This window comes from Pipistrellus kuhlii, unplaced genomic scaffold, assembly GCF_014108245.1.
Source record: "Pipistrellus kuhlii isolate mPipKuh1 unplaced genomic scaffold, mPipKuh1.p scaffold_m20_p_7, whole genome shotgun sequence".
NCBI classification, from domain to species: domain Eukaryota; kingdom Metazoa; phylum Chordata; class Mammalia; order Chiroptera; family Vespertilionidae; genus Pipistrellus; species Pipistrellus kuhlii.
This window is the reverse complement of record NW_023425573.1, coordinates 32,755,155-32,766,009: the sequence shown is the minus strand read 5'-3', so window position 1 is coordinate 32,766,009 and position 10,855 is coordinate 32,755,155. Positions and strand designations below refer to the sequence as shown.

The 10,855-nt window shown below is 39.1% G+C and overlaps 1 pseudogene; it reads left to right on the top strand.

Moving 5' to 3' along the window:
- Positions 1–2,258: 2,258 nt before the first annotated feature.
- Positions 2,259–10,855, top strand: part of LOC118709263 — a 77,623-nt pseudogene continuing 69,026 nt past the window's right edge.

Genomic DNA, 10,855 nt, shown 5'->3' with positions numbered 1-10,855 from the left:
TTTGGAAAAAAAAAAAAAAAAAAAAAAACACCACAGAAATCTTAGATATTTGAGGCAATTCGTAGGGGTCAAAAGAAGCAATTTTTTCATGTATGGAACCCACACCTCTTGGCCTTGCCCCATTTTCACCTCCTAGAATATCCCATTTCTGCTATCAGACTCAGAAAGGCTAAGACCAAAACCAAAGATTTAACTCTGAGATGTCTGTGAGCAGTGGATGGTGGTGGTGTCTCCTTGCAAATAATGACCAGAGAAAAATCCACAATATCTGAGGGTAGAGCAAATTGCTAATTGGAATATAAGAAAATCAGTTTGTATACTGAAATAGGGTGGTTCTAAAGGGGAAGAACGTTAGAACTGGTGTTGAGAAACTAAGTTTAGCTGAGTAACAAGACTGGAATCCAGGTTAAAGATAGAGTCAAGAGAAACAGATGGGACAGGCATTGAGCAGTAAGCACTGTTGAATAACCAGAACAGAAATAGTGTCAGAACTAGAACCAAGAAAAATACAGAAACCAATTCACTGAAGAAGCCATGGACATCGGAGTCTTCCAGGCTTGTTAGGAGAAAGAAAAACCTTCCCTTGAGGTACAGGGTAAGTTTTGAAGTATTAGCCAAAAGCTTCACTTGCCTTAAAAGAACTTTGTTTCTGGGTAGTCAGAAAATTGTACATTGTTTACTACACACAATTACACGCTATTCATTATACACATTGGCTGTGGGAAAACTTAATTGTACCATATTATAGACTTTAGGTGAGGATTAAATAAAATTAAGTACTTAAAGCACTTAGCACAGAGCTCCTTAAAAGTTAGCTTCAAAATAATAACTGATGTTGAAGGGAGGTTGTGTATGTAAATTATATTGAAGGAGGTCACTAAATCCTTTTCTGTTCCTAAGTCATTTCTACTTTGTTAAGATCTTTAAACTTATTTCTCCTTGACTTCCATACAGACTTGGCCTTAGTTTAAATCAGTGGTTCTCAAAGTGTCATCCAGGGTCCCTGGGGAGGGGAGTGTCTTCAGGACTCCTTCAAGGAGTCTGTGAGGTCAAGATGATTTCATAATAATATTATGATATTATTTGCCTATTTTACTCTCACCTCCTCTCAAGTATTCTGCAGACTTTTCCAGAAGCTATGTGATAGGGGGTGATGGCATGACTGTCATGTAGATAGAATATGTGTTTGTATGCTCTTCTGCTTTAAACTTCCCTCATATTTTGTTTCTACTATGGTGCATATTTGTAAGAATAACCCATATAATTATAAGCTCTTTGAGATGTTCAATAATTTTTAAGAGTGGGAAGGGATCCTAAAACCAAAAAGACTGAGAAATGCTAGTTTAAGCTGTCATCTATTGCCTTAACTTTTACGACTGTCTCCTAATATATTTCTGTCTTTCTCTCATTTCTCCCAGGTGTTCATTCAAAAATGAAAAATCTGATTATATTGCATCTCTTTTTAAAGTTTATAGATATAAGGTTATTATATATAGGTTACTATATATATAATAACTTTTAAGATGGGAAAGTAGCATAGCACAGTGAAACAAACAAGAGAGCCTTTGATTTCACCTATGGCTGAATCTGATTTCAATATGTGCAGGACTCTGCTAATTGCCCTCCAGTAACAATTTCTCTCTTTTTCATTTTTGTAATATAACCCCTGAGTTTTATCTTAGCACATGGCATTATCACTAAAAATTATTTCTTGATGATGTGTGTGGTTCTATGATGGGCATTGGGAGATGAACACAAGTGACATATATGTAATTTCTGGGTCAAGTTGTAAAAAAAAGAAAGAAGTTGGCTTATTTCCACTTCTTTCTTCTCTCCTGCAAGCTTCAAAGGGGGCTAGAGGGTGCTGAGCCAGCCAGCTTTAAGCCTGTGGGTGAAGACCATACTTACCTACTGGAGATTGTCTGCCCAAGTCTGTACTGTTTCAGTTGGGCGGGGGCGGGGGGGGCAGGGGATTAGCCCCTATCTTGAATCCATTTTGACCAAGCAAGCAAAGACTTGGGCTTAACCTTGACTAAGTGCCTACATGACCTACATCTCTGAGGTAAATTTGTATAAAAGGCTCTTTCTAGATATTTTTAGGTTCCTACACTGAGTTCCCATTAATCTAGACTTGCTCTGAGCAATCTTTCATTTTTTATTTATTCTTTCTTTCAAAATTAATGAAGTATGGCAGGCACTGTGCACAATAGTATAACATATCTTTAGTCACCATTCAGTGCATCCATCAACACTACGGGATGCAGAATGAAGAAAGCAGTACCCTGATGGTCAAGCAGAGCAAAGTGATGCTTGTTGAGGTCCCGCTGCTTGTGGATAACCCCCAAAACCATGTGATTTGGCTTTTAGCTATTGAGCCTCCAGAAGTGATCAGGTTTCAGATTTATTAGAGGGGAACAATTAAGAAAAAAGGGGGTCACTAGTCACTGGTTCAGTATTTGAAGTGCAGGGTGGGGTCTGTGCAAAGAGTATGTGTTTGTGACTAAAACCATCTTCCATGAAGCCTGGGCTATTTTAGAGCCCAGGGTAAGATTGAATGTGCCTGTAGAAGATAAATGAGCTAAGCTCATCAAGAGCTGGCGAGGCCAAATAAGGGTTTGTCTGGGACTCTGGAATTACATCTTTCAGCAATATAATTTTCCATGTAAAAAGGGAGCATACTTTCCCAGCCCATTTATTGTTTAATATTGAATTTTGGCCAATTTGGGCAATTGACAGTGTTGTTATTACATTTTTGCTGAAAATGATTTAAAATTATATATTGTTTTTAGGTCAAATCATATGAAATTGCTGCTTTGTGCATCAAACATGGAGTTAAAGGTCCCCAAAACTGACCTGAAGTACAGGAAGGCTTCTTTTCAGAGATCTCAATGTGCAAGAATTGCAGGTAAGTCACCACCAAAGGACTGCAGCATCTTAAGTGGCTGAATCTCGGAGAGATGTCAAAATGCCAAAGGTAAAACCTTAACCTCTACATCTGCCTGAGGTCTGTCTAATGCTAAATTATACAGCTTTTCTTCTCTCCTTACATATCTTATGCAAGTGCTTCTCAATGGGAGATTCTAATTGGAATCCTGCTGGCAAGGGAATCTGTGGACTTTAGTTTCTAGGTTTTGCACCCTGTGATGCAGTGGGGAACCTAAAAGAGTTTCAGCCTATGTAATATTATTTTTATTAGACTACTAGAGGCCCGGAGCACAAATTCGTGCACAGGTGGTGTCCAACTGGGTGGTCTGCTGGTTTCAGGCGAAACCTGCAGTTCAAGGCTGCCTGCAGCTCCTACTTGCCGCTCCTGCTCATCCCACATCCACTGTGCCTGCTGGCTTCACTGTGCCTGCTGTGGGCTAGCACCCAATCAATCCCAATTGGGAAATGCTTGTGCTGCCACAGTAGCACTTCCAACCATGAGCCCTGTGTCTTGCACTCTCCCAAGGGGAGTGGCCTGCAGGACCAGGCTGAAACCATCTTGCCCCAAATGATCCCTATTGTGAAAGAATGCAGGCCAGGCTAAGGGACCTCACCAGTGCACAGTAGGGCCAGGGAGGGACTACAGGAGGGCTTCAGGGCATGTCTGGCCCATCTTGCTCAGTTCTGATTGCCTGGACAGCAAGTTAACCTACCGGTCAGAGCATCTGCCCTGTGGTGGTCAGTGCATGTCATAGCAAGTGGTTGAGCAGCCTTAGCATATCATTAGCATATTATACTCTGATTGGTTATTCAGTTGTTCTGCCATTTGGTCTATTTACATATTACCCTTTTATTGTATAGGATGGATAGCATTTCCATAGTGGAATAAATAAGAGTTTAGGCAGAAAGAGATAGTAGAGGAGGAGTGTGTCGATTCGTACATCAGACTCTTACTCTCAAGTGGCCCTTTCCCTTTGGTCCCTCTGCTTCTCAGCTCCCCCTCTGTTGTGGATAAGCAGAGATGCTAGCACTCATACTCCAGGTGTGCGTGTGGACTTCCTCTAATATCCACAAAAGAAAGACTTTCAGAGTTAGTTTTCTGTTAGTATTTCTTCATTCAAGGACTGAAAGTCACATCTATTGTTTTAAAATTGGGGTAGTTGGAATTGTTTGAAAATATATTACCCATTAACTAGGAATGAGAGATGTCTGGGATTCTATGCTATGACATTAAATATATGCTTTATTCATTGGTGCTCATTCAGAATATAAATTGATGTGTTATTGTTAATGAAAATATAATTTTTTGTTTGGTAAAGATGCCCTGGGACTCACTACTTCTGATTTTCAGATTGATTTTTTAAGAAACCAGTGGCATATCTAAGCCATGGGGCTTTCACTGTAATTACATCTGATTCCTGGACATTACTATATTAATGCTGAACTATTAGTTTAGTAATGGCCACTGATATACTTTTCATTTTTATTTTCATAATATCATCTATCTATGGAAGGCACCTAATTTGTCATAAATGAAAGTTGGTATTTTTAAGATATACTTTTAAATGGTAATTCCTTATGGCTGGACGACAGCAGCTCATGTTGAGAGATTTTATCATTTTTTTCAATATGTCATTGTTAATTCATTTTGCAATCTGTTTAAACCTGTTTTGGTTGTCAGTCATTAAAGATGAAATCATCAAATGCCTTGCACACTGTCCTTTAGGCATAAATTTAAGTGCAATTATCTGTGAAAACAGTTTCATGTTTCTTAGAATTGTTTATTTTGAATAACTTTTGAGATTTGAAAAAAAAAAAGAGAGATGAGTAAAATTACTTAGGGATAATACCAATGTATCTTTCTTCAAATTACCTTTTTTTTTTTTTTTTTTTTTTTTTACATTTTTCATGGATCTAAATATTCAGACCTGTTGTAGAAAATATATTTTATTTATTTATTTATTTTGATTTTTTTCCTCCCTCCCTCCCATACATACCCTCCCTCCCCAGAGTTTTATGTTCATTGGTTGTACTTATATGCATGTATACAAGTCCTTCAGTTGATCTATTATTGTAGAAAATATATTTTAAAATGAAAATTCAAACCATATGTAATTCTACTACCTAGAAATACCACCATTTAAAAAGATATATTTTCTCCTTGGTCTAATGGCTTAGTTGGTTTGAGCATGGTCCCATAGACTAAAAAGGTTGATTCAATTCCCAGTCAAGGCACATACCTAGCTTATGGATTCAATCCCTGGTCAGAGGATGTACAGGGAGCAACTGAGCGATGTTTCTCTCACATCAATGTTTTGATCTCTCTCCCTTCTTCTCTCTAAAATCAATAAAAACATATCTTTGGGTGAGGTTTGGAAAAATCTTATCGATCAATAGATAAATATCTCCTTTCTTCTATTTTAAAATTTGAATGCAGTAGTAGATATGCATGTTGTGGTATGCACACATGAATAAGGATGTATATTTTCTCTAAGAATTCAAATTAGATAATTAGATAATTACATCATTATCTCAATTCATTGGGGTTCTGCTTCCCAGCATATATTGACAGTTTAGCTCGAATAAACTCACAAAAATTTTTTTACAGGTTTCAATGTTTGTTTTTTTACATTAACATTATTATTTCTTACCATTTCTTAACATTACTTTTATTTACCATTTAATAGAAAACTTCATCAGCATTTCATGTTGGAAAGTAAAATTTGAGTGCAGATTTATTTTTACTTGTTTGTTGATGACCTGAAAGTTTTATAGATCTAGATTTTAGTTGTTATGGGTGGATCAGCTCAATATATATATTTCTAAATGTCAAACCAGCCTTGCATCCTCAGGGGGGAAAATCAATTTGGTTATGACACATAATGCTTTTTTAGGTATTTCAGAATTCTATTTGCTAATATTTTGTTAGAGACTTTTTATGTCTATATTTGTCTGTAGTTTTGCTTTGTTTAGAATTAGTACTGTATTAATGCGATTTGTTATGAGGTTAATACTGGCCTCATAAAACAAATTGGAAATGTTCCTTACTCTTCTGTATTTTAAATGAGGTCCGTGTAGAATTCATGTTCATTTTTCTTTAAATACTTAATAGAATTCTCCAATGAAACCATTTTGTCCTGGAGACATCTTCTTTGGGAACTTTCAATTTATGAATTCAGTTTCTTTAATGGTTAGATGACTATTCGGATTATTTCATCTTGGTTGAATTTTGGCAGTTCGTGGTTTTGAAATTGGTCCAGTTCTTTTAGGTTGTTGAATTAAGGAGCATAAAATTGCTCATAGTATTTCATTTTTAATGGCTGCAGGAGTCTATAGTGATTTTTTTTTTTTTAAATCAGGTTAATTTTACAAAAAAAATAAAATGCACGGATCTGAACAGCATAGTTTGATGAGCTTTGAACTATATACACCCATATAACCATTGCTGAAATCAAAATGAGAACTATTTCCACCACTCTGAGAAGTTCCCTCGTGCTCCTTGTCAGCCAATAAACAGCACTCCGGAGGAGACCATTCTAGAATGGGGTTGGCTGGTTAAGCTGGTTTGCTTGTATAAATTCATTTTTTAAATGTACCTGTACTGCTTGCTGCTTCCATGCACAAGGGTGAAGCTGAGTGGTTGAGACTGAGACATTATGACCCTGCACTGGGTCTTTTCTGGATTTGTAAGTGTTCCTGTGGAGACCCAGCCTCCTCAGCAATGGAAATTGGCATGCCATAAAGATAGAGATTGCCTCCTTGTGTCCCACAGAAACATTTACTCTTCTCCTTGGAAGAGCATATATTTACATTTCAAAGAAGGATGAAACTGGGAGCCATTGGTTTTCATTTCAAAGGACTGTAAAATAGGAACCTTCCTATTTTCCTTCCCAATAAAGATGTATTTACATTAGGGAGATAAGACTGATGTCCTTCTCTCAGGAGGAATGGCGGACAGATGTATAGCAAATCCTATACAAACTTCCAGATTTATAACTCTGGGGTTCTCCGGTGGTACAAAAACTTCCTTTTTTGTACTTCAGGCCAAAACTGATGATTTTCATTACATCAGCCTGAAGGGAGAGAATGGGAAGTGAGACCTATGCAGTGATTGCATGTAATAATAGTCTGCCTGCGATCCAGAAACTTCTTGTTTGCTTTCAAGACAGCATAAATGAATATAGATACTGAAAATTTATTATCACAAAGCCTAAAGTATTTATTATCTGGCCCTTTACAGAAAAAGTTGGCCAACATCAGTTCTAGAATAGTGCTTGAACTAAAATACATAGGATCATAAGTTTATATAATACTCTGTCTGGTTTCTTTTGTTCAACATAAGGCTTTACAGATATATCCATATTGTACATATCCAGGGTTCTTTTAATCTGTAAGTGAATTCCATTATGTGACTATTTTTTACAATTTTACAATTTGATTATGAAAACAGACAATGAGTGGTTCTGGGCTGCCTGTCACTACTTGAGCCAATTAAGCAGAGACAGGATTGAATCATATATGAGCGTTTTTATTTTCCAATATTGCCAGCAGCATGGGGCTACTGTTACAGATTCCAGGCAATTTGGGCTGGGGATTGGAAAGGGGGAGGGGGGGATGCCTAAGGACTCCATTGTTTGACAGGAAGTTCTGGGAGAAGGAGAATGAACCACATTTTGAGGTGAACTCCTAGGTCTGGGGTGTATAACTCCCAGCCAGGTCAGAATATGCTTTCTTTAATCAGAACAAAACAATCTCAGGTAACAGAGCATGATTACTGTGGATGAAAGGGGCCACATGCTGACCTGACAAGCTCAGGGGAGGCCTGTGTGGCGATCTTGCAAACTCATAAAACCACAAAGGATGGTCTGAAATTAAACTTTAACTAAAAGCAGTTACAGTGGGCAGTTACGTCCTAAGCCGGTATCTTTTTTTTTATTAATATATTTTATTGATTTTATACAGAGAGGAAGGGAGAGAGATAGAGAGTTAGAAACATCGATGAGAGAGAGTCATCGATCAGCTGCCTCTTGCACACCCCCTACTGGGGATATGCCCACAACCAAGGTACATGCCCTTGACCAGAATCGAACCCGGGACCCTTCAGTCCCCAAGCCGACGCTCTATCCATTAAACCAAACCGGTCCTGGCTAGACCGGTATCTTCACTGACAAGGTCAACCTTTACCTTAACTGAGTCTTTTTGCATCTATAATAACATACCCTTGAAGTATCTGGGTAACTTGTAACTTCCCATTTTCTGGAGTCCTTGGGACACAACCAAATATGCTGCGCACCAGGATAGATACCACACATTCCTTCATTATCATGTTAATTGTTCCTGTACCCCCCTAAGTATGTGTCCATCATTTTACTTTTTATCTAATCCCAGGGTTTCCCCACTTTTGCTTTCTCCCGGCCTCTCTAATCCATCACCAATGGATTTCATGTGACTCACCTATGTCCCTTCCTTGATTGCAATGTATAAATACAGATGTAACCCACCAATTTCCAGAGCATCATCTCAATTCATTGATGTTCTGCTTCCCGGCATATGTTGGCAGTATGGCTCAAATAAACTCCCAAAATTTTTTCACAGGTTTCAATGTTTGTTTTTTTATGTTAACATTACTATTTCTTATAACTATAGCTAGTCCCCACTATCCTATTTCTCCCTCCCAGTCCAAGTTATTCATTTTCTGTTGATGAACGTTTGAGTTGTTTTCAGTTTTCATTTGTTGGAAATGAAGTTATTATGAGCATGCTGGTACAATTCTTTGTAGACATATGCTTTCACTTTCCTTGGGTATAATTTCTGAGTCATAGGAAAGAAATACCAGTATGTTTAACTTTATTTTAAACAAAAACCTCATTTGCCACAAGTGGTTGCATCATTACACATTGTCAATGTCAATGCATTAGAGTTCCAATTGATCCAAACCATTAGCAGTACTTACTATGTGTTAGGTTTGATGGAGCAATGGACTTGATACCCTTCCCCCAGGAACTGGCTTTCCAGGTCATTTCGCTATGGACGTTCCCTTTGCTGAAGACCACTTTTCGATTGTGGCGACCACATTCCAATCTCTCCGCTCCGGGTATGCATAAAGAGGTCTCCGCCCAGAAAAATCCCACCAAAAGCCATTTAAAAGCCGCTGACTCCCCTCACTGGGTGCTGGAGTCCTCCAGGCTCAGCCACCTGGTGTGAGGATGATCGAATTCGTAATCCCTCACCACTCTGGCCTCCTGTGCTCCTCCTTTGGTGACCTAACACTATGATCTTTTTAGTTTAATCCGTTCTCTGGGTGAGAACTGGTACCTTTTTGTGGTCTTGTTACTGGAAAGGGGACCTGGCCCTTGGTGGGTCTGCCTAGAGCAAGCCAGTCGTGTGTGGGTTCTTGACTTGGTACAGAAAAAATTTCACATGAGTCCAGGTGAATTTTAGAGGATGTTTATTAAAGCTGGGGACAGTGATCTAAGAAAGAGCTGGGGCAGGTGCCTAGGCTGGTCTGCACTGACTCACTAAGAAGTCCAAGAAAAGGGACCTTTGGAACAGATTCAGAGGGTTTGTCTGGGACAGACTGCTGCTGCCCTTTGCTGCCCTGGTTGTAAGCTTTGTCGGGTCCCTTAGAGTTTAGCAGATGCATGCCTGTGGAGGAAGGAGTTGGCAGAGAGTGTGGGGGCAGGGAGGAGAGGCACTGTGTGCTCCTGAAAGAGAGCACATGCTGGACTTTCCTTTTGAGGGATTTTAAAGGCTGGGCGGGAGTGGGGGGGTGGGGGTGAGGTTAGACCTCGCTGGTTTTGCTCGGTGGTTAGAGCATCAGCCTGCAGACCAAAGGGGTCCAAGGTTGGACTCAAGTCAAGTGATGCAGAAGACCAGAGAAAAACTAAGCAATGCTTTTAGAGAAAATGAGTTACGCTGTTAATTCGCCTGCAGACTCAGCGCAGAGTAACTTCCCAAATCTGAGTAAAGTAACATGCAGGGGGCTTCTCTTTTATATCTTTCTGGGGCCTTTGTCCCACAAATATGGATTATGCTTCTGGACTTTTTGTGGTTTTGCAAGAAGGCCCCCAGGTGTTGGGGTCTCCAGGCCATATCTGATGGTCTGGCCTGGCTCCAGCATTAATAACCCACCCTCCCCCTCCAGGGCAGTTCACTATTCCCAGTTTTATGGCCTCTGTATTTAGATAACAGGTTCTGCAAGAAGAGTTTCTGGGAAAGAGGCAATGACTTAATTATAGGTTACCAAGAATGTACACTGGGCTTGCTGGCACAGATACAGATTGCTAGCCCCACACATATCAGGGTTACATTGGAATTAGCCCTTTTCAGCCTTCTCAAAGGACATGTACTTCAGTTGCAGGCTTGATCTCCAGCCCTCATAGGGGTGCATGGGGAGGCAACCAGTCCACGTCGATGTTTCTCTCTCTTTCTCCTCTTCCCTTCCACTTTCTAAAAATCAATGGAAAAATATCCTCTGTTGAGGATTAACAAAAAATAGATAAATAAATAAATAAAGGCTAGGTATTTAGGGTATGTCACAGAGGATGACCAATAGAATATTCATCAGCTTTATGCTGTGATACCAAAATGAGATTTATTCTCTTAACTTCATCTGTCCTTGGGTGTGGTTGGCAAATGGCACTAATTGGAAATGTGCTATCTGCCTCTCCCTGAATAGAGTGATTTAAGCTTTGTACCATCATTTGGGAAGAAATGCAAGCCATTTGCTCTTAGGTGTTTCTGGTTTAGGGAAAATAGGACTTACTAGATGGCGGCAAACTGCTGTTGAACTATCTACGTCATTTTTCCTATTCTGCTCGTCCTTGCTTACCAGCCTGTCTCAGTTTTAATTACATTTTTCTAATTACTAATTATGTTGCTCTCTTTTTTATATACTTATTATCAATTAAATGTCTTTTATAAGTACATG